At 39.9% G+C, this 25,638-nt stretch overlaps 1 protein-coding gene across 2 annotated transcripts in view; it reads right to left on the reverse strand.

Annotated features, from left to right (window-relative positions):
- Positions 1-12,102, reverse strand: part of LINGO2 (leucine rich repeat and Ig domain containing 2) — a 495,378-nt gene extending 483,276 nt beyond the window's left edge. For both annotated transcript variants that reach the window (XR_003538511.1, XR_003538512.1), the window contains exon 1: positions 11,753-12,102. The gene's annotated coding sequence lies outside the window, so the exon portion shown is untranslated. The remainder of the gene's footprint in view (positions 1-11,752) is intronic.
- Between the last annotated feature and the right edge of the window lie 13,536 nt (positions 12,103-25,638).

The raw sequence follows: 25,638 nt of genomic DNA on the forward strand, positions 1-25,638 counted from the left end.
TTTAATTTTCATCAAAAGCTAGACTGGTAAACCCTTTCTCTGGAAATAGACTCCAAAGTCACATGCACAGCTCCTACTACCATTACAATTCCAAAGGGTAGAATCCTTTGCAAACGACAAACTCAAAAATTAGGGTTTAATTCTTTAATCATTCAAAAATTGACAACAGAAAATGCCTACTGGCTGCCATTGCTGACAGTATTGGCACCTACTCTTGAAAGAATTCCACAGTGAGTTTGATATTAAGAGAATCTCAGTCAACTTCAAGTTAAAAAATGCCTTACAGTACTGCTGTAAGAACTGAAGACATTTCTGAGACAGCTTTACTGGAGATAAAAAGGAGTTCCATTTATATGCAGCCATTAGACATACATAATCTTTTCATACTGTTCTTCAAATAAATAAGGAGCCCCATTGTGCCAGAGTGCCATAATAACAAATGTGCCAAATAACAAAACAACAAAATCCAGGAGTAAAACAGACCAATGCACAAAGACTTTTAAGACACAACCCTTTACAGAAGTCCTACAAAACTTTATTACCACAGCACATTTAATTTTGGTAATAGACTCAGTGATGGTAACCTAAACTCAGAAAAGATGCCACACACGAAAAACAGCTCCTGCTTTCTTGTTTTCTCAGGGTATTGTTGCTGGTGGTTTTAGGTGCACTAGACTCTTTAGCTTTGTAGTTCCTGCCTAGTAACTGTGTTGTTGCAGCGATGATGTCCTAAGTACATTTTTGACCTGGGGTAAAGTTGTTAGAGCAGTCTATTCACAGAAGTTTGTTGCATAAACAGCATCAGCCATACAACTTGCTAGCACTTCAATGACAGAAGGGATTAAGATGTCTCCCATCTTCTTGTTCCTTATGTACTTGGCTAAAGACTCCATTGACTGTATTGACAATGGAGCAATTTTAAGATTAGAAAAGCTAGAATTGCCAGCTAGCAAGTTCAGGATTACATGATCACTTTCCTGCCAAGAAATAAAAGATAGACTTAACATGCTGACTTACAGCTGGCAAAGATACCAGAAACATAGAAATTGAAGAGCATTCTTATTACAGCTTTTTTTGTCTGACATTTTCTATTTACTACTTCTGGAACAGAAACTATCAAACAGTATGTTTCTCCTCATGTCAAACACTTAACCAAAACACTAACATGTTTAGGGATTTAACCATCCTGAAAAATTAATTTCATCAATTTTTTTTTGCCATTTGCCACAAATACCGGACAAATAATACCACAAAATCAGTAACAACTCATTATGCCATGTATCACAGAAGAGGAGTATTTTAAGAAAAGCAAAATGCAACAACGTAAAAAGACCATAGAGCAGTGCCATCTAGTGATTGCCACCATAAATAAAAAAAGTTTGCATTAATATGTAATGCAAACAGAGTAAGTATTATCAATAACTTGAGCTTCATTCCTGTCTTACTTTATGAGGCAAAACATTTGCAAAACAGGCTGCAAAGGAAATAATGAGTTATATCAGAGGTCATGCACTTACCATTTCAAGGGATCTCTGCATTTGCATTTCAAAGTAAAAATTGTACTGGTAGCAGATTCACAGGAAGAATCTACCATCACTCCTAACTATGCAATGTTAGGAAGGAGTTAATATTTTCAGTACTCTGTGAGTTAGAGAAGTATCAGTGAGCAGTATCTCTGTTGTTACCATTGGAGGATGTACTGATAATTTTTAACTGGAATTAAACTACAGGTGAAACAGGAAGGTACATAGTTCATATATAGGTCTAAATTATTTTCCTGACAGCTGCAGAAAATGGTCTATTGAACTCAGAGTGAACCCTGACCGTAAATATTTTTAAATATTGGATTGCTTATATAAAAAATCTTATCCAAGCACAGGAGATAATACAAAAATCAGAAATAATGATTATTTATTAAATATTTAATGACCTGATCTTCAAATATTTTTGGTGTGGTTTCTTCTAGAGTAGCTAAGTAACAACTACAAATCTCTGAAATATTATTTTGGAACTCGGATTTCAAAATTGCACAAAAATGCATGCAAAATTGGACACAACTCCTTTGCAATGGACATCAGCTTGTATTATGAGATAAGTAACAGGTCATTTATGCAAGTGTGAACATGGAATCATATAGCAGAAGTTTCAAAAGAACTTGAAGTTATGTACCTATAAATTTATGTACCTATAAATTATTGTAAATTTTAGTGAGCCTTAGTATTCTAATTCGTTCTGGTGAGTTCAAAATGTAATTGCTGTAATTTAAATCAACAAAAAGGACCACACTATTACAGGTTTTACAGGTTAACTTTCTGCAGTTTTTTGTTTGCTTCAGAAAGACTGAGCAAACAGTAAATTATAAAGTTTTGTTAGTTGCATAGCCCATATGCAACAAAATGTACTCATAACTTTTCATGGGCCCAAAGCCATTACTTAATTTTCAGAGTTATTCATAATTTCAAATCAGAGATATGATAACATTGCCTTACAGCAGAGCAGGTTCTATTTTGATAGCTGCTGAAGAAAGCATATACTGCACACTGACTTTGCATGTCTGACACCATCTTTGAAGAGGCTTTAGAAATTACTAGATATGTCTTATTTCAATATCTCTTTGTTCTCCTTTTCTACCTTCATGCTGATCCAAGGACGCGTCCAGAGTGAACGTACTTGAAGAAAATAATAATGAAATCCTTTGAATCAAAAGTAGAAAATTTTAAAAATATACCAGTTATCTGCATGTCCTCCTCTCTAACATACTGGTACAGTGTTTTTTCACATGTCCAGAAAGCATAAGAAATATTACTAGTACCAAGAGAAACACCATACAGTTAAGATGAATATAATTAAAGCAGAAATGGAAGCTCTTGAGATATTACAGGTACTTATTGTCCTTCCTTATATTGCTAATACTCAGCTAGCATAAAACTGTAATCTTGGTTAAACATATAAGTATAAATTCCAGCAGCCACGGAGACGATAGAGATTCCTTATACTTTTACAGAATACCTACAATGATGAAGATTGATTTTTCTATATGAAATATCTCCTTACTTCCAGTAAAACTCCATTCTCCAACTAAATGACAGTGTCTTTCAACTGCAAACTAAGCAATAGCTTCATTACTTTATAAAAGGTAACAGTGAAAAAAACACATTATTTTTAGATGCACCAAATATTCAGTACTGTTACCCTAATATATGAGCAATGAACAGTTGGAGTCTGGTAGCTGTTAAATCTAACCAAAATCTGTTTTCTGCAGCTCTCACCTGACATATATACAAATGAGACAGAATATCTCAAATACTCATAACAAGCTGCTTTAAAGTAAAATCAAGCAATACTAAGCAGAAGTAAAGAATTCAGATTGGGTTATTATGTATATTATGATATCAAGATGGTGTATTGCTACAACATACTAAATGGTTATAACCAGATGCTAATGTAAGCATTTGGAGGCTACTGTCTACCCACACTGCAAAGTAATATCTCGACTGTTTTTAAGCAAGGCTATGAAGAATAGCATGTACTGGTCAAACAGCCAGGTAAGTCAAGCTAGTTAGTGGTGCAGTAATCAATGGAGCAAAAATTAAATTGATGGTTCTACCTACCTGGTAACCCTCTTTTAAAGCAAAGTAAACTGCTTCAGCAGAAAAGCTAAAACCCCCAAACAAAAACAAGTAATCGTGTAACATGACACAATAAAAAAAGATTTTTTTAATTGTATTCAGAACATGTATTCTTTTTTATTATTATTATTTTAATATTTTCTTGATCTTCTATTGCAATTGAAAAAAAAAAGGGCCTGGATATAACACCTCCATATTTTGGGGGAAAACACACTATAAATTCTTTCTTCCACACTGTTTGGTAAATTAATTATTAATTTAAAAATATTTAGTAATTCAAATTTCTTTACCTATCATAGGAGTTTTTGTTTGTCTAATGGGAAAAAAATCATAGAAACTAGGATGTGTATTATTAAATACCCTCATGGTATCTCTACCTTTTTCCTTTCAAAGCTTTGACATGTTTATGTATATGTAGGAATTTAGTTATCTACATATCACAAAGATTTCTTTTCACTTTTACCTGTGTTTTCAAAACTACAAAACTGTTCACACAGGAAAACTCCAAAATAATAACTCAATTAGATCTAAGTAAAATTTTTTACCCTCCTTAATTTTTTTTTTATTCTAATGTACAAAACTTTTTAACTTGTTTTGTAATTGTTTGACAGGAGTAACTTGATGACTTATTTTGCCATCCCCAAGGCATAACACTGCCCAGTACTTAATTACTTCTATATCAAAGTAGAAATTATATCTATCTCTTACAAGAACTAGTTTTCTCAAAGTCCCAAATGACTCCTATCCTGAAAACTCTATCCCTAAAAGAATAGGAAAGATCTAGTGGCTCAACACAACTTCCATTTTCAGAATATGGTCTGAGAAAACCACAGAAGTGTTTGTTGTAAAGTATGACAATGTCAAATTTTTTTTTTTTAAGAACTCTCATGCAACTTTGTTCCTTTAATCAAGCTTTTAATAACAATAAATGAACAGCTTGAAGAAATAGTTTATCAGTAAGAGAAGTGTTTGATAGTCAGACTGCAATTGTACACTCACCTTAAGTCATGCTGACAGTGAGAAGGAGGTTGGACTGGACTGTTTCCACCAGCAGATCTGTACACTTGTCTCCCTAAAGTGAGCAACAGTCTTATATCCTCCACATATGTTCATCTAGATGTTTTGAGATGTTGACTTCACTTATTTTTCTCAATTACTTCTTTGTGGTCTGACTCTGCTTATTAATTCCTGATACAATTTTCTTCATAATAGTTGGCTATCCTCCAGGTAGCCAACAGTATTTTAAAATAAATTACAGATTCAGAAGTCACTCAGATGTTCAGCTATGTATTTCCTTCAGAAATCTTGGAAGGAAATGATTGCAAGCTTATGATTTACTGTAGTTTAATTCCTACAATTGTTCCACTGCTTTTTATCCTGATACCTCTCTTCACTACCTTTGCAGTATCTCTAAGGTAATTACTTGCTCCTCATCATCTATGGAGGCAACAGAAACAAGAATGTCTTGGGTTTTAAGCTTTTGTGAATCTACTTATCTACTTCATAACCCAGTCTAGAAAATTCAGTCCATTCCCATTTGGAATTAATTCTTGTTTGCACAAGGGTCTGTTTATGCTGTGAGTGCAGAGAAACTTTTATCCTAAATTAAACTGATCCACTAATTTTTTAAGGCTTTCACTACCCAGCCTCCAATAAATGAACACTTTTTGTTCACGTTTGCCTATAGCACAAATTGCTTCTTTTTCCTGGCAAGGTGTGCCAGTTTACACCGGGAAACAGTCAAAAGCTGGCATGAGACAGAGATTTTCTCAACAGCTTTGGCTGGTCCCACTCAGTAGTGCAAAAGAGAAAAAAAAAAAAAAAAAAAAACAACGAAAAATCAAAATCATTATAAAGCCACACACTAATACAGAAATCTGCATATTATTCCAGACTACCTCATGTACTGATATAAACATAATGCATTTCTCATTTGTTCCTCCCCACATACATTAATAACACTTAATTTTTCATGGCTTTCTAATACAAAATCTATTCCTGTTACTACTAGTGAATATTTTTTTTTAATAAAATTATAAATATCATCTTATCTTGTACATAATTGCCCTGGTTTGGATAGTTACCTACAGCACTGGAGGCATTCATAGCAACATCTACAGCAAGTCTTGTACTCAAATGTGACCATTGAAGATGAGTGGTTAGTTTTCTGAATCTCTCAGCACTTTCTAACACCCTTGTCAGGAATAGCAACACAGTCTCTTCTTTCAGGAGAATTACTGCTATGCCTGGAGAACTGAATCACAATGTTTAAGCATAAGTGCACTTGGTTACTTCTGAGAACAGTCAGACACATTGATGCTGAGAGGCCACAGGCTTGTCTGGCTCTCTCATTCGCAGTCACACATCATTGTTGTAGATTCAGCCTCCCCTACTTCTTTCCACTTCAGAAACATGGGATTTTGTCACGAGCGGCCATAAAGTCTGTTTACTGGGGCTGACAGCTGTTCCAGACCCAACCAAAGGTCTGGAATGTTGCAAAGTCACAATCTTGAAATCTTTTCCTCCGTTTTTCCTCCAGGACTTATAGGGAAGCAGAATTTCTTCTTCCCAAGGAGCTTGTTTCTCTTCTTGTCTCTCTCCTGAGAGACAGTATCTGCAGTCTTTATAACTGTGACTGCAATGAAAGATACTTGGGTCTTCATATGTGTCCTACACACACACACACACGTCTCCTCTCCCTTGCAAATTTTCTCTTATGGGCCATAAGATTTGTCCTAAGACAAGAACATGAGGTGGGAATTGCAGGATGAACTCTCTGGATGCTTGCATAACTGATTCATTCCAGAGATGGGGAGCTGTGATAATTTTGATTGACTTTGATACACATTGGTCTGCAAAAGACGGCCGTGGGAAAATATCAGTGCTGAGGTCCACGTGTGCTGTGAATGGGAACTTACTCAATGACTTGTCATAGAGGAACATAAACTTTTTTACTTTAAAGGAAACAACATCCAGAAAATGCCAAACTCAGGTTTTATTCAAAAGAATCTCTATCACAAAGGTCTTCACAGCCAGTATCTACTGCTATTCCACAAACACTTCACCAAAACACAAGTTGAGATCCAGTTATGAATTACAGCAATCAAGAGAGAAATACCATTTGATGAAAACTTTGTGTTTTCTCAGAAACAAGATAAAGTGAAGGAAATAACAGGAGGAAAGAGTAACCTGGAAGTTGGAAAGTGAACAGAGCATGACAGTCTGTGTAGCTGTCCTGCTCTAAGGCCAGTCTATTTGGTTTCTCTAGTGGTGTGATTCCCCTTATTACACTCTCAGTTACAAGGAAACTGCCAAGAGAAGGGACTCCAGTGAAATCTCACTCTTTCCTAGAGATGAGGCTCTGCATTTGTACAGCTCAAGGATGGCCTTTGTCTTGCTTCAGCAAATGCCACTCCATGGCTCTTACAAGTTTTCAGTGCTGAAGATAGTTATACTTAAAATTATTGGGAGCTGGAGGGGAGAAGAAATGAGGGGTGTGGAGTCCTGTTAAGTTTCTATAATCTGAACTAGTGACCACTGGTTGCTCCTAAGCATTAAACTTGAATATCAGAGAAAATGTAATTTTTTTACACTATAACTTGAAATATTAAGAGTTAAGATATCTTACCTATAGTTTTACAGGATACATCTGATTTTTTACCATTACAAAGAACCTGTCTTCACCTGAAGAATAATGGCTTTAAGAAGGCATGCAGTTTTTATTAAAAAAAAAAAGGTAAAAATAGAACATACATTGATTAAAAGTTATAAAATATTAATCACAGCTACTATTGAATAAATCCTAGCTAAACAAAAAGAAATAGGACTGTAGAATAATTATTCTTCTTCATTATAACCAAAGGACAGGCAGTTTGCAGTTAATCAAACAAATTCCACAATAGAAATTTTTGTGCAGACAAATCTTTCTACTGAAGATAATTCTGTTTATTCTATTTAAATAAAATATAGTTTTATTTTCAGTGATGACAAAATTTTACTATTATTTACTATTATTTTACCTTTCTTTCTTTCATTGCAACTTTAATTTTGAGATCGACAACTAATAAGTTATGTTGCTTTATTTGTCAAACTAAAACTCAATTTTCTCAGTTCTCTTTCCTTTTAGAAAACCTAATTGGTCCATCAGATGAAAATTCACATGCCCATTTCCTTCAGATACATTTAGTCTTCTGAAATATTTTTTTAAAAAACATCCCCTATTTTGACTATGCCACTTAAAATCCACCAAGTCACATATAATTTGGCATTTCCTTGTAATGCAAAACTAGAAGGAATTTCTTGCCTACTATGAAGGCAATAAGAAAAATATTAGCTGAAGTGCTGCTCAATAGTAAGAAGCAGTTTAAAATATTTCCACCTTAAATAAAGTATTAGTTTCAATGCACCTTTATTTCTACTTGTATGTAATTAGGAGTATTTCTGGAAGATGAGTTAAACACTTCACTAATTCCAACTCACAGAAAAGATGTTCACTAAATATCCACACTGACCTAATAGGACTTTCATAATAATAACCAAGCTGAAAACACAAATGGTATATTAATATATAAGAAGACTTGCCTACAATCTGCTGATACAAATATCTACTTCCAATTTCAAAGGGAGTGAGACATTAGATTTTAATCAAATAACAACTCTTATCAGTATAATTATAAATAATCTCACAAACTCCTGCTTCACAGGATAGTTGCTGAGAGGAAAAAAAAAGAAAAAAAAGAAAACAAACAAACAAACAAAAACCAGAAAATGGGCCACCAAAATGTCATTATGCAACACTGATGACAGTTTATCTTCTATGCTTCCTCCCACCACAGATTTTCATCACTAAGAAATGGAATTGTCCCCAGGAATAAAAAGGCTTATGAGACAGCAAGCAATTCAAACATGAACTCCACTCAGCATATCTCATGGGAATAATATTGATATCTCAGCACAGAAAACACTGATTGATATACTGCATGTCTTGAGGAGCATGGTCTATAAATTTCAAATATTTCAATTCCATTCTTTACAGAGTTATCTCATTTATGTGAGCATTTTTCTAATGCAACAGAGAAACCACTGTCTCCAGAAAAGAAGAAAAAAAAAATCTTAATTTTATGCTTTCAAATTAGGTGGGAAAAAAAGTTTCTCGCTGAAAATACACGAGCTGAAAACATTTTGGAAAATAAACAGTTAAACTAGTCACAGTACTAATTAGAAATGAGCAATAATTTGTAAAGATTCATAATTAGACACAGCTTAACCAAATCAGCCTTATGACACAGGGATGTCAATCAATGACTAATTAGAAATAGAATTTTCTTAAATGTCCTGAATATCTGTACAAAATGTGAAGAGAAAGCACAGAGAATCAGAATGTACTTAGTACAAGTAATAGTAGCCCAATAAGCTCCTTTGCAATAGGAGAATGCGGCAATTCGCATACCTAGTATTGCATAAATTTACTGAAACTGATCCACTCATTCCTCATCTGGATTTTTAATTGTCAGCAACAGCTAGAAGCAAATCCACCTTCCCTCAAAGGACGAGCCAATGAACCAACAGACAGCTACACACAGAACCTTCAGAACTCCTTAACCTTTTTTCCCGCTTTACTCACTGAGGTTTAGATAGTCACAATGTATATAAACAAAGCCCCTAAAGACAGACAACAGTCATACTAGCACGACTTGTAAAAACCACCACAGGAATCCTCCTAGAATCCTCATCGATATCCTCTCCAAAAACCACACCCACCCTGTGTTTGTGTGGTTTGAATGGTCTTAAAACAAGATATGAAAAAGGCACTAACATAGATTTTACATTGCTAAACTCAGCACAGAGTCACTAATATTCTAATCTTCAGACTTCCTTAACTGTCTGTATTGAAGGATAATGACACAGCTTCAGAACTACAAAGGGTAAGTTACTTTGGTCTTTTTTTTTTTAACTGCAGGATACCCAAATCCTGGTATTAGTTCACAGTGGCACACCAACATAGTAGTAATCACAGTACTTGTGGACAGCCGCTTAAACTAACGAGCTTCTCTAATACTTTGTATTTCTTCACCTCTTGCTGCTACTACCCAGGATAACATTTCCTCCTAGAGCCCTTTCAGAGAATGCCTGGATTTTAGAACAGTACCAAAAAAATCTGATACTGTTATACTACCAAACCACACTGTTCATATGTATCCGATCACACCTTTGTTGTTCAGTTTACGTAGGTGTTATTCCTATTCTCTGAAGAGGGAATTCAGAGCAGCAAAAACAGTTTTCAGAGATATTCTATTTAACTAAAAGGAACAGTATCACTGTTCTGATGCACATATATTAGCTACTGTCAAAATCACTACTTTTCAAGTAAGAAAAATAAGATGCCACAGTAGTTGAGGAGTCAATCATTTTAAAGTGCTGATCTGAAGAAAAAATCTCAAAGCACATTTTTGACTGGGATGTTTACATGTATATACATAGTAGGAGTAGGAACATACTGATGTTAGTGCACTCTTCTGTGTGGCCCATTGTATAGCAAAGTAGACCACAAAACAGCTTCATCTCTACAAGGAAGCACTTCCTGGAAAGGGTGTAGCCCCTAATGGAACTGCTGGTGCTTTGATGGCATATGGCAGGAAGAGTGACCATCTCTTAATTTTGTCCTTTCCACTGGAAGGCAGAAGCTCAGGAAAGTGTATCCTTTTATTCCACCTCCTATCATTTTGGTTGTGGTTTTTTGGTTTTGTTTTTTTTTTTTTTTTTTCATGTGGAGGCAGCTGTTACAGTTCCTGAACAATGAGTTAAACACTATATAGTTATTTTAGGGCATATACATCAGTTTGAGATGAAATCTTCTTAACTATACTTTACATTGTAGATCTGTCAATTCCAGATGCGTCACTGTAAAAAGTGGGGTAAGGCTTCAGAACTGCTGTGTGGATGCTTTACAGGTTATGGCTTACCTCCCTGAACACTACAAAACTAATTTTCACTTCCATTCCCTTCATGCAATAGTTTCGACTGAAATAAAGACTGCATGGCTCATTTTCATGACAAAGGCACAAAAAAGGTGTGTGCTCCTTTCTGCCTCCCCCCTTCCCCCAGCACTTGGCAAGCAATGCAAGTTCAGATATTATTTATTTTTTAAACGTTCAGCGTTCAGACGTTTTCCTTTCTATATGAGACGTTTCTCTTTTTAAATGAGAAAGTCTTTTGAAGGAACAGTATTTTGAAACAGCAGCACGTACTAAAAAACCACTGCAGCTCTTTGCTTGGCAAGGAAAGCTATAGGGGGGAAATGCTTAAGAATATTTGATGTTTACTCCAGCAACTATGGAACAGAACTTAATAAACCTTATAATTTAGACACAAGAGACTGGAGAAATGATAGTTTCTACAGTAGGTAGTTTTCTTGCCGTTATTTTTTTCCCAGGTATGTTCAAGAGCACCTGCATGCACTTCGCACTGCTTCCTTAAACGGGGGCTATTCTGAATTTGCCGTGCAGAAGGTAAAACAGTGCCTTCACCGCACACCACCAACACCAGTCCCCCACGCCCCCTCGCCCCCAAAGCCCCACTTTACTGATGCACGTACTACAGCGAGCACATCCACCACGGCAGTGGACACAGGTGTGGAAGCATCTCCGCACTGGCGACAAAGGACTATTGTGTTTGTGTCATGTCTCTCGGAGCCCCCGGAGGACTCCTGCTCCCACCGCACGTTTCCAGCCCGACGGGGAAAGCTCTTCCCCAGGGGAGGTGTGATGCTGGGCACGGCGTCCCGTCTCCCCAGCCCGCGACCGGGGCAACCCGACACCCTCTCCCCCCACACCGTCCACTGCCGGGCGGGCAGCGCCGTCCGCCGCGCACTCACAGCGCTGGGGGGGCCGGGGACAAGGCCAGGCGGGCGGGCGGTGGTGGAGGGTCCGCTGCGCCGCGTCCCGCCGGCTTCGCCCCCCGCAGCCCACTCACCGGGGGGCGCACGGCGGGGCAGGGCGGGCGCAGAACCGCGCCGCGGTCTCCTCTTCTCCCCCCCAGAGGCTCCCCGAAAGTTACTCTACCCTCACGGGGGCTCCCCGTGGCCGCCACCCCCGACGGCACCAGGGGGTTCCCCCACCGCTTACCTGGCGGCTGCCTGGGCGCTCCCTCACGGCGAGCGGCAGCGGGGCGCGCCGCAGTCGAGGCTGCCTCTGCCGCCACCTTCACAGCCCCCTCCCGAGGTGAGCGATGCGCGGGGCGGCGGCGGGGAGCGGACGGCGAGCCGTGACATTTAACCGGGCGTCAGCAGGGTCGTGCCGGCCCCTCGGCGCAGGCGGGGGTGCCTCTCCTCCCTGGCGGGCTGGGCGGCCGATCACCGCCCTCCTCTCCGCGGGCAGGCTGAGACGCAGGGCGAAGCCCAGTCCATCCCCGGAGACCCAGACGCAACGCGCTGCCCGAGCCGCTGGCGGCTCCTTTCCTCTCCTCCCGCCTGGCAGTCACCGCTGCCCCTTCCCTGCAGCGAGGGGCGAGAGACGCGGTAGCCGCAGCCGGGCGGCGGAGGCGAGGGCTGGGCTGGCTGCCTGCCCCTCGGTGGGGCCAGGCACCAGGGGGACAGCAGCGGGGCGCGGTGGCGGGCGAGCAGGCGAGGCGGCGGCTCCGGCAGCGCGGGGAGGCAGCGCCAGCTCGAGGTGAGGGGGGCGGGCGGTGGGGAGGGGAGGGGGGGCGCGTCTCTGTCAGAGGCGGAGCGGCTCCTTCCGCGCGGCGGCTCACACGCCGGCGAGTCCCGCCGAGGCAGCGGCGGTACCTCGGGGAGGCAGAGCGGTTCTCGGAGCGGCGGCCGTGCCACCCGCGTCCCGGTCGCCGGCGGGCTGCGGAGAGGTGCCGGCGGCCGTACCGCGGGCCGGCAGCCGGCCGGCCCTTATTAGCCCTCCCGCGCCGTGAGGAGGGGACGCGCGTGGTGCCCCCGCAACCCCGCGAGTCGCGGCGCCCCCGCCTCCCCGGCGCAGGCGGTGGCGCGGTCGATCCCCCCTCTTTCCACCCCTGCTCCTAGGAGCCCCGCCGCTTCCCGGGACGACCAGGGCGGCTCCGCGGCTCAGAGGTCGGGGCGCCGCCGCCCCCGCGGGGTGCCGCGGTTTAGGGGTGTGTCTCCCCCGGGAGCGGGGGAGGGGGGGGGGGGCGCGGAGGAGGCAAAAGCCCGCGCGGCTGGGCGGCCATTTCAGAAGCGGCGCGCGGGGAGGGCGCGGGCTCGCGGCCGGCGGGACCCGCGGCTCGCGCTGGGACCGTCCCGCGCCGCGCCCGACGGCGCCGCTCGGGGCAGCGCCGGCACCCTCCGGGCGAGGGGAGGGCACTCTCCGCAGGGTCGAGGGGGCGCCGGCTCCTTGGGGAGGCCCCGGCGGGCGAGCGCTGGGGTCTGGCGCGGCTCGGCGGCGGGCACGGGCCCGACAGGGCGGGTGGGACGGCTGCGGAGCGATGACCGTCGCCGTCGGCCTTGTGTTCTGCAGGTGGCCGCGCCCGAGGCCTCCTCGAGACCGTGCTGTGGAGAGGACGGTGGCCTTTGGCGGTGTGAGGGCGTCTCCAGCCTCTTCGCCGCTTGCTTGTCTTGCGCTTGCTGCTGGAAGAGCTGTTGCTGCCCCTGTTCCTCCCCGCACTTAGAGAAGTCAGTGCTGCATGAGTTTTGGAGCTCGATACCCCACTCTGTATTCTTTGTACTGTTTGAAATAGTTACGTTTAACACATTTTTTAACGGAGTACGTGGATTGTCAGGTTCGTATTGAGCAACTCGGGAGTAGCAATGCCAGGTCCCTAAGATGAGTCTTAGAATGATCTTTTATTTCTTTTTAATTTTTTTTACTGGCAGCAAATCATATCCCTTTCTGTAGAAAGCTGGCTGGAGGCTGTAATCCTCAAAAATCTGTGTTATAAAACCAATGAAATATTGGTACATTTAAGGAATTTCTCTTACCAATAGGAGCAGTGATTTGAAAGTCACAAACAACTGAATGATAATGGTGAGTTGTTTTTTGCTAATATAGCAGGGTGGGTGGAAAACATAATACATTCTTCAAAACCCAGACGTGTTGGAAGTGGATAATTTAGAATAAAGGGAGCTACCACAAATGAAACATAGTTCTTCATTCTTTTACCACCAGTGTTTTGTCCAGGGTTATGTGTTTTGTCTTTTTCTTTCAAGCGGTAGCCCTGGTAGCCATACTTCAGAGCTAAGAAAACGTTTATCTTCACAACAGAAGCTTTTCCCTTCAGCTTCAGTAGTCAGCTTCACTGGTTATTTCAGTGTTATCAAGACTCCTTCTCTGGCCTAAGCCACCCAAATAGGGAGGGTAAAACCAAAGAAGAGCAGCTAGCTGCTTTTAGCCACTGATAAATAAGTTAAAGAGCAGCATCTTGACCCTGGCTCTACCTCTGGTAATGCTGTAATACACATAATGCACTCATCAATGAAAGGAAGCACTGCTAATCCAGAATCATGTGCCAGACATCCACACAGGAGAACTATGGCTTATACTACATCATATGGAATGTCTTAGTATTGAAGAGAAACAGTAGGAAGGAATAATCCATAATAAAAGGATTGAGAGTTCCTGCAAAGTTTGGAGAAAAACCAGAAATAAACAATAACTGGTAAAACTATTGTCATATGATGTGGATTAAAAAGCAATTAACTCACTGACTTTTTCAAGTTACCCAATTTTTAGAAAGTGCTGACCACAAAATGCAACATTCCTCCTGGTCTTAAACTGAGTACCCAAATATGTTAATACTGGGTCCCAGCTGTTGAACTGCAGTTAATTTAAAAAAAAAAAAAAGCCCAGAAAACATTACTGTGATTTCTGTGGACTACTAGTAACACAAACAGATTGCTGTTCTGACGAAATTGCACCGATGTTTTCATCGCCATTGGAAATTTTATATTGCATATAGAAGTACCTAGAATTTGCAAGTAAAGTGTGGTTTCTCTGAAGGTTTATAAACAGCATGATAAAGTATTGCATCTCCTCCAAGAAGTGTACTGACAAGAAGAAATGGGAGTCTCTTCTGAATACTGCTACCTTATGACTGTTACTCTAAGTGGAAGATAAAGCAGGATAGCTATACATAAAGACTGAACTGCTACAGACTGAAAATAGAAACAGGAAAGTACTAAGGTTATCACTGTACCCTTCAAAGTTGTTTCTGAAGTAAGGAGATGCTACAAGGTAATATGAAAAAAATTAGACATTGAAATTCAGTCTCTAGAGAATGGATCACCAAAGGGAACTCCTTCAAACAATGAAACAACAGAAAACTCCTGCATCTCCTCAGTTGTCCTGACCAGTTCAATGTATTATACATATTTTTTGAATCTCAAAAGGTACTTCTGCAGTAAGATGCCAGAACTCAGTGCAGCTTGAGAAGCTTGCCGTTTTCTTTCTGTTGTAGTCATTTGGCTTTCAGAAGAGATAATGCAAAACAAGAAGTCAAATGTTTCCATACTGCTGGCCATTCAGTCTAGTCTCCATATAAAAATCAAAGCTGAGGAGAGCTTTTTTTCATCTTAGCTCTGGGGAATTATGTGCACACCACAATCTAAAAGCACTTTTAAAAGAGCCTATTAGCTCTTTAATTGTAAAGGCCCTCTGAAAGGGTGTTGTACTTCTATTTTGCCATAAAGTCTGGAAAAGGAAAGAGTAAGAAGATCACAACTATACTTTCTTTGTAATTAGCTCTGAAAATGCAGTTCCTATAGAAACAGAATGATTATGCATTTACCTTTAACTCTATTGTAAGTAAAGATTACAGTGCCTCTTCAAGTGAAATTAAATAATCTTCAAATCACTGATCATTTAACAAGAAATATTAAATGTATCAAAAATGCTTCAGCCATTTCTAATTGTCTTGAAAATATTTCCTTTAGTTATTGTACTAGGACTTAAAGGCTTCTGTCACAAAACTTCAAACACTGATGTCTCTATTGGGTTTGGCATGTACAATAGGCTTTTTCAGATTTATAAAAATGCTTAACCTCATGAACCTCTAAGAGTTGGGCTCACACTTGTGTTTTCTTTACCCCAGTATTTAGCATATTATTCGGCATCTAGGTAGGATGAAATCAATTTGGACCTTATCATTAGGTGTGTCTTATCTAGAAACAGAAATAAATATATTTTAAAAATTTTAAAATAAGGAAAACATGGTTTAGCATCCACATACATATATCAGTATGTGATTTAAAGTTTCAAAAAAAGTACTTTCAATGCTGACTGAACTCAAAACTTCAAATTTTAAACATTTTCAAAATATATTTTTTAAAAAATGCTGCTCATATAATAATTTACAATTTCTTGTGAAAAATTGTATTTTGAAAAATATTAACACTCCTTTTACAATATAAAATTATTCCCAACCCTGAAAGAGAACTCAAAAAATAAATTGGAAACCAACAATAGTTTTTTCATTACATACTTTTTACACTGCCACTAATTTTACTCAAGATCTAATATCTTCTTAGTTCGGCTTCTTTTACCCCTTCTATTTGAGAAGTGGTTTGAATGTAATTAAAAAATGTTCTTTTGAGCTAAAGTTGGTCAGTGGATTATAATGAGACTTTGCTTCATTTATTTAAGGCCCCTGCTTGCGGTGTCTCTCCGTGTAAGGTGGAACCTGCAAACAGTGATTAAATCTCTAAAATCGAAGGGCGGGCACCTTAGTGTTGTGTATCTCTTCAATTTTGAATGAGGTGCATTGCGCAGCAGGTGTTGGAGATGGGACTGTTGCCGTCCATGCCAAAGGTGATGTTCTTAGTTTTCTGAATAAGAAAAGGACCTGTGCTGGAAGTACAATTGCTGCATGAATAGGACCTGCATATTTGTGCCAAGATAGGTGTAATTTAGAGCTTAGTGATGTAAGATATGCTGTGTGAGGACCATCACAACCACATATGTGTGAGTTCAAATAATGATGTTTACCAAAATAATGCCATTTTGCAGTTCTGCTTAGCTTTTATGCATGCTGCAGTAACTCCCCAGTGGGAATCCATGAGTACTTCCTAACCATGCAAGTTTTCACTGTAGTAGATCATCCACACGCCCCAAACATCACCCACTGGGAAAGGAGGAAGATATATGTATATATCACTACTTACTGTTAATCAAGTCAGACCCAATAAATAGTCTGTTCTGCTTATTTCATCACAGAGGCAAATATTTCACTGTCTTATACTTCTAATCATCTGTGAGGTGTCCCTGTTATATTAAACAATATTCAGCAAGTGTGAATCATGTATTTAGAAACTACAAATCATACATTTTTTTTTTAAGTTTTTAGAGGACGCCAAATAATTCCGGATGAGAAGCAGTTCCTCTTAAATACCAGTAGGAAGTCTAGCAAAATAACTCTAATGCACATTTACTACACATTCAGTTCCCAAAAGGTGGCAGATAAACATTTTTTTTTCTTAAAAGCTGGAAAGGCCAGAATTACATGCACTGAAACAATACATCTGTGCTTAATTACCAACTTTCCCTTCCTTTTTCCAGAAGCAGGGCCATAGCGAACATAAATTCACAAAAGTAAAGTTACAATGTATTCCTTTTCACCTGCACTCGGTTTTAGAAGATGGACATAGAGGGGCATTATGTACTTCCATTTTATTTGAGGATTACATGAATGTTGGAGGTAGAAAGACACTGAGAAAAGTCATAAATTTGAGAAACAATCATATGAAATCTGGCTGAAAGAAAACTAGCTTATCATTTTCTTAAAATAATGTTTTCTAGATCATATTCACTGTACTTTACTCCAATTTCTATGAAAAGTATGATGTCAATAGGAATAAGAGGGTGCAATTTACCAAAGTAGGAGCATCTCACAGGTGAAGGCAACCTGAATTTTCAAAATTAACATTTTCTCTCAGTGATTGCTCTCAGCTACAGAACATTCATATTCTTTAAAGAACAGGATGTAACTATTGCTGCTGTCCAAAAGCTGCTCTAAATCATAAAGTGTTCTTTAGGGGTAATTTTACCAAAGGTCTAGTACTTGTCATACACATAAAGCAAGAAGAGCAATAATGTTGTTGACAGACAAGGAATAAAAAAATTTGTGACATGATTTATTGTTTCTTGAAGAGGGGGCAATTTAAGTGGGTGGCTTAAGTCCAGTAGTATGTACCATTACTTCCAGCTATTTTTAAACACCTTCTGTTGACTTCTTTTTAAACCTTGATATAGTAGTTAGTTGACTATCAGAACTTCTAATTAAAGTACACATATACAATTTGAAGAACATGAGGTACATGCAAGAAAACACATTGTGAACAAAAGCTAACAGAAAATGCCTTCTAATTGCATGAAAGTCCCATGTATGATGTCAGTGGATAAATAACTGAGTCTATGTTTCTAGTACGGTGGAAACAAGCGCTTATGGCAAGGATTTTCACATGCTGTAATGAATAAATGCAATTTGTCTTCAGTGTGTTTTGGTTTAACCCAAGCCAGCAACTAAGTACCACACAGCCACTTGCTCACTCCCCCAGAATCAGTTTGGGGGAGAGAATTGGAAGAGCAGTTGAGAAAACTCCTGGGTTGAGATAAAGACAGTTTGATAGGTAAAGCAAAAGCCGTGAGCACAAGCAAAGCAGAACGCAGCATTCATTCACTGCTTCCCATCCTCAGGCAGGTGTTCAGCGATCTCCAGGAAAGCTGGGCTCCGTCACATGTAATGGTGACTTGGGAAGATAAATGCCATCACTAAGAAAGTCCACCCCTTCCTTCTTCTTCCTCCATCTTCATATGCTGAGCATGTGCTGTGGGATACTCCTTGGGTCAGTTGGGATCAGTTGTCCTGGCTGTGTCCCCTCCCAACTCCTTGTGCAGCTCCAACCTCCTCACAGGTGAGGCAGGGCAAGTAGCGGCAAAAGCTTTGACTCTGTTTAAGCGCTGCTCAGCAGGAATGAAAACATCCCTGTGCTGTCAACCCTGTTTCAATCACAAATACAATCATAACCCTATGGTAGCTACTGTGAAGAAAATTAAAACTATCCCAGCCAAAATCATCACGTGTTTTTTTATCTGAAAATAACTTAGGTTTAATTAAGCATCCATTTTTTTTCAGTATTTCACTGCATAGTATTGAAGATATTAACAAAATTTTCATGCATTCAGAACAGTTTCCTTAACACAGAACCATTCCTGCCATTGTAGAGATTCTTCACACAGAGATGGAAAGATTCCAAAAATATCAGTGCATTACATAATAGTCCCATGCTAGCAACTACAAGCAGCAGATAACCAAAGACTTTGGTCACTTGAGACTCTTGCGCTACTGTAATAAATAGTTCTGGGGGTTATTCTGTGGTCTAGATGCCAGTTAAATAGCCTGTCCACACTCCTGTCAAAATCTCACCGCCTTATCCAAAGGCGTGCCTCAAGGGTGGCCACATCCAAACTCTGTGTGACCCCAGAAATCATCTGGGATGTTGGTTGAACCAGGGCAAAACCAGGCCATTTCCCAATCTCTCCTCCCTGAGGGTGCAGCTGATCAAGTTCCAGTGCCTGTATCCTTAGACTGCTTATTTTAGTACTTCATATGCAGCACTTCAGCTTCTGTTTACCTTACAAGTTGAATAGCTGAAATTCTTAAAACCTTCAGTTAAAATTGTCCTGTGACTCTGTCACTTGACTGTGAGGTACCAGATGGTGATAAAGAGAAAATAGGCTTTGTTGCAGTTCCATAATTGAAAGCCAGATGGTGATACTAAGGCTGATAGAGGGAAAACAATAATACATCCCTGCCCTGCTCTGCGTCAGATTTCCAGCTATTGCTATGGAACTGAAAATCCATCTGTTCAGACATTACTCATATTTTATCATACAGCTTTTTTGAACATAAATTTCTGAAACTGCAAACAAACACTAGCAAACTTTCTACGCTTCAAAGTATATTAGAATAATAATAAGGTGCAATTTTAAATTCATTTTTGGTCAGAAAATGAAAATATCTGAATCTCTGCAACTAACAACAAGCTTGTGTTTCATAGGGGCAGACAAATCCTCAGTATTAACTGAGTAAAATGGAACCGATCTACTAGGTGGCTAGTCATCTAGGAGAAATGATTTCACATTTAATGTAATGAAAGCTGAACTTTTATCTCTAAATATCTGTAAACAGGTCAACATATGTGAATCATGGTTATTTGCTGAAGAATTATGGCACCAATGTTGCTTTAGAAAATGTACATAGCTGTGAGATTCAGCTGAAATTGCTTCGACAATTATTGTAAGAAACTCTTCTATGAAAATTTATTTGAGTTTACTGTTTTGACTTTTTTTGCATGAGAAAGTTTTCATCAGTCATCAGTGATTGCATCACCAGAGTAATACAATGATTGTAGATATTAAACAAAAGTTGAAGTTGGCAGGCAAACAGTGAGACAAAAGAAACAAGTCCAGAAAATGTTTTGCTTATTATTTAGAATTACATTAATTTCCATAAATAAATTTGTAACTAAAGAACATAGAAATAATTAACTAACTGCTTTCATTAAATGATCAGTGTTTTTTATCCACAAAAAGGGTAACAATATTGCATATATTTATCTACAAATCTAGCTATTAAAAAAATATTACTGATGCACTAAAACCTGCACCCGGTGATTTTAATTTTTATTTTATTTGGTACTGTAAAAAGGGAAGAACTGGTGTCTGACTTTTTGCAGTCCTTTGCATTCCAGGACCTGTGATGAAATTCACCCTCACTGAGGTGAGTAGAATGTTTTAGGCACACACTGTGTGTGAGGCAAAAACTAGCTGCTGAACCTCATTGTGCCTTCTTTGCAGGGGGGCTGTGCTAGGTAGTGTCCTGCAGTGCTCTAAGCAAAGACATAAAGCAAATTTTTGCCTGAAAAGAGCTCCTTCAGTAGTTTGCGTAATTTTAACTCAAATTACTGAAGTTACATGGTGTGCCCACCATGCAAATTATTTTTAATAAAAAAAATGAGAACATTTCAAAAATAAACTGCTCGATGAGGATAAGAAAATGCTTTTGCTGTAAACTTACATCTACTTTTAATTGAATTAAAGTTTGTGCAATATTTAAATATTCAGATATTTAGGTTCACGGTCCAAATTTGAAAGAGAGGGTTGTGTAATTCATTAATAAGGTGAGTAGATTTGCCCTTAGCAATAGAAGGATACCTTGCTCAAAATTCAGGAAGGTATCAAAGCATCCTTGACTTGGAGACACAGACCTTGGCTGGCACAGACCACTGAAGAGAAGTCACATGCAAAACTGCATTCAGTGAAAGGGCATGGTGTTCCTCTACAAGTCTTTCCCAAGGCATAACAGAAGTCTTCCAATTCAGGTACGAATTGCAGAAAAGAGAGACATCTGATCTGTGTGAATTCCCCCTCACTCCGCCCCAGCTCGCCTCTGAGTAACTTTTGAAAAGGTCAGGCTCAAAACTCAAGGTTGCCTAAACTGTCAGCAGATCTGCACCTACAAATACTGACCTGGATCAGCTATGTCCTTTGGTGTCTTCCGGATGCAGTTTATCTAGTTGAAATATTCATATGGTGACAAGGTCATGAGTAAGACAAAACCTTTTTTTTTTGTTATTTTATTTTATTAATTTTTTCTCTGAAAAGCTAAATTTTGAGGTTTGCTGCCTGGAATGGTGATAACCCATTTAGCAGTAATTACTACTGAAATCCCACACCTAAGCACTGGTTTTGTCTTCCATAGAATTTCTCATGCTATAGGTATGAGCTAACCTGTGGCATTTTATTAGAGAAACCACTTATGAACGTGTGAAGATAAACTATGTTTGGTCTACTGAAATGCCTTTATTATCTCCATACCCATGCAAATGCACAAAGAAACTTGAAAGAACTCTTTAAATGGCCACAGTTTAAGGGCATAAGGGATATGGTGACACGTAGCAACATATAATTTCAAAGAAGAGTTTCTAACAATAATTGTCAAAGCAATTTCAGTTGAAACTTGCAGCTATGCACAACATTTTCTAAATGCACATTACTTCAAAAATTCTTTAGCAAATAACTATCATTCTCATATGTTGACAAGTTCATTCGTGACTGAATTTATTGCGGAAATGACAGAGTAATCAGGAAAAAGACGTTGGAATTGCATTCAGGTAACTTGTCTGTTCGCAGAGGCGATGTGGCCATGTGAAAGTCATGGAGGCATATGAGTCAATCAAATAATTTGGTTATTCATGTTCTTTCATTCTTTGACTCTGCCTTATTGTTTGCAGCATTTGTAAAAATCTTGTAATTTTCAGGAAAAGGTACCTATTTGCAGTCCTTCTGTGTTTTCACTGACTACTAAGGAGTAGTCCTTCAATATATAATTACTATTTAAAAACCAAATCAAGTAGAACATTGAAAGCAAGAAACATTCAACACTCTTAGCTGGTACTGAAAGGTTAGATGATGCGCATGGTTGCATACTCACTGTGTATCAATAACTTAGAATGCACGCAGGTTTCTTTATTAAAACTTCATACTCGTCAAAAGTGATAATGCTACCAGCAAAGTAGAGGTGGATATAGATCCCAGAGTAGTGCCAACTGTTAGAGGAAAATTTATCATGTCAGATTTGACATCTTTGAAGAAGATGAGGCTGCTGCAGATCCATGTTTCCTGGTCCAACCAGCAAGGCCCAAGATGTGTTCACAGTAGGCACACACACACAGAGCACAGTATAGAGCACATATATACATATTTATACATGACCAGGCACAGATCACAGACTGACATTGCCTCTCCCGTCCCTTCTCAGGTTGAGTAGGATGGAGGTTCAATAGGGAGAATATATGTGTGTGTGTGTGTGTGTGCGTGTGTATTTATACATACATGTGTACACACATATATACACACGAAGTGGTATATATGTGTATATTTGTACATGTGTATGTACACACTAAGTGGATCTCTCCAGCACCTATGCTCAAACTCTCAATCTGCCCAGTAGCTGCACCTGGATCCCAGTGGCTCCAGTTGCTGGCACCTGGACATATGGACCCCAAGGCCACAGCCCCACTCCAGTGGCTTTTTCAGACTGTTGCGCACATACACACACCCCCAGAGCTGACCGGGACTCCCTTGGTCCCACAGCCAACCACTGTGCTCTTGCCCCTAGGGACATGCTGACACTCTAACACCCATAGCTGGCCAGTGGGGAACCTCTTAGCCCCTCACTCCCAGGCCATCTCACCTACTCACTGCCGTGTCCGTCTTCATCATTGATAGTGATCACGCACTCACTCACACCTCTATGGTGCTTAGCTCTAAATCACTGGCACATGGGCCCCCTGACCCTGTTCTCATGCAGATAGACTTGTGATGGGCTGGTGATTCCTTCCAGGAGCTTAAGAGCAGTCAGGGCAGGGTATTATTTGGAATCACCCTTCTAACAATGTCTGCCTGCACTTTTTTATGGATGTGCAGAGAAGCTTTTTTCATGTAGTCTATCACCTTCATTTCATGTCTTTTCCTCTAGTCACCAAAACATGGATGCAAGACAAAATAGCAGAGCACCACAAGCAATTAGTGCATTTTGAGTGGTTCAAAGGGAGCAGTGATGGAGGTGAACCCATACACTGGGTTATGATTGCCAGTGGCCCATGGGGTGATGGAGGAATCCAACCTGCCAGAAACAAGCCCCAGCTCTGTTCTGTGAGCTACGATTATCTGGGTAGTTAGTAAGCAGAGACACACATCCATCTGCTCCCAGCCCCTAAAACTTCATAGCTTTACTTGCCCAAATGATTATATTGTAAAAAACCAACAACACAGTTTCATGACTTTAAGTTACTCGAGCGCTAACCACCCTTACTAAATTTGCCTCTATCAAATGCTGACAGAAACTTAGTCCTCATGACAACCAACAACTAGAAATTCTTCAGAAACCACATATAGTTGGAAAAAAAACAGTCTTCTCAAACCTGTCATATAACTGGTTTAGATATATCTTGTATTCTCTCTTAGTGCTTTCAGCATAAATCCCTATAGGCAGAGCTCAGAATGTTAAGATGTGCAGTATTGAAAAAGAATGATCTAAAATTTGTTTTCTAGACATCAGTATGCCATAATGTGAGGAAGGGTGGTATGGGCTCTTCTACAGCTTGCAGTAAGTGACATAGTTCCCAGCAAGAATTCAGGATTTCCTTTTCCTCAAAGTGAAAGACACATCTGTCCTAAGAGTGTGGTATTCAGAACAGTAGCTGTTGGATACTACAGAGGCTCCTGGAAACTGAGACTAATTTTTGGGGAAATGACCAAGTAGGCAAGGCTACATGCATGGATGATTAATTGGAGAAACATGCAAGACCAAATCTATCATAAAATTTTCTTCTCTACCTTGCCATATACATTTATTATAATTTCATCTTAAGGGTTAAGAGCTAGGGCATCTCTCCTTCTGTACATTTTAGATGTGAACTAGAAAAGATTTATTAAGTCTTTAATTTAATGCATGACTTCTTATGCAGCACAGGGTTTTTTGCAATAAATTTTATTATTTGTCCATGAAGAAAATATTTCAGTCATTTAAAATACTATAGAAAAGGAACTTAAAGCTAGTGCAGGTAACTGAAAATTCCCCCAGACATGTTATTCTTACTCACAAGTACAAAATCTGACGTAGTTTCTGTTTTAAACTTCAGCAACTCCAACACGTGCAGCCTCACATGTGTTTTCTCCATCCATTATACTCATGGCACACACAGCATGTGCACTCTGTTCTTAATACTCATGGCACAGCATGTGCACTTTGTTCTTACTATCCATGAGCAGCAGCTCACCTTTCCAGGTTTCCTCTACTCCAGGTACTTTAAAAAAAGACTGTGCCCAGGTAATCCTAGTCTGCCAAGACCAAGACCAGCAGACACCCTGCACACCTCCTTCAGCTCTCATCAAAGACATCCTGTGGAGCCTGGGACTCCCATTGCCTGTAGTGTATGCTCATTCTCAATCAGTCTTCTCTCCAGCAGCAGTTGCTCCAATCCTCGATATGGTGGAAGAATACTTAAAAAAAAAAAACAAACAAAAAAACCCCCTAAAACCAAAATGAGCGAGATATGATACTTCACCTGGCAAAAAGTTAATTGCTGGTACATTTACAGGGCAAAATATAATTGTGGAATCCAGGAAAGTTTTCCAACTGATGCCCCAACAAGGATTTTGTATTTTGTGAATGACTATAATCTAGGAATTCTTACGTGAATTTTATGGGCATATCAGATTTTGCAGACCATTGCTTATCTTTACAGCAGGAAGTCTGAGAATAAGAGAGTCACATGCATATTTAATATCTGACACATGCTCTTTCTCAAAGCTCAGCCATTTCCACCTGGACACCTCATTTTCTCCATTTACTTTAGCAAATGATTCTCAATCTAGGTGAGAACACAGGTAAAGTCATCTCAGATGGTGACAATCACTGCTGTCAGGCAGCATTCCTCTTCTCCTTTAAACTGATGTTTTTAGTAGTGCATTTAACCACTTGACATTATCCACAGTTATTCTGTTGAAGGCTGACATCCTCCAATTTCCCACTCCTTTGTACTGATTGTAGCGAAGTGGTCAGGAAAATGAAGAGAGGCCACTCTGTCTTCTTCATCCTATTCTTGCTCTGTGCACCTATCAGGTGATTGGGTGTTGCTGTTTCTCCTGTTTCCCAGGGAGTTAAAATATTTCAAGACTGCCCATGTACAGCTCTGATGCTTTCAGGGGTCTTTTAAAATTAATGATGAGTGCATAACAAACGTTTTTGGAAGCAGCACCATGGTGTTCTCTGGCCCAGCTGTTATGCTAGTTTTTATCTGCTGTGGCCTCTTTTGCCTAATCAGTTCATCTTCCCAGTGTTAGACTTTGCCTTTTACAGGACTGCAGAGTGGTCACGGATTTTTCTTCCATCCTCTGTTCCCTGAACTCAACAACAGGCACTTTGGAGAGGACTTAGCCTCACAAGTTGGTCATGACAGGAACAAGTGTGGGAGCATACCCAGTAAGAG

Source organism: Neopelma chrysocephalum, unplaced genomic scaffold, assembly GCF_003984885.1.
Source record: "Neopelma chrysocephalum unplaced genomic scaffold, ASM398488v2 Primary Assembly neopelma1_96737, whole genome shotgun sequence".
Lineage (NCBI taxonomy): Eukaryota > Metazoa > Chordata > Aves > Passeriformes > Pipridae > Neopelma > Neopelma chrysocephalum.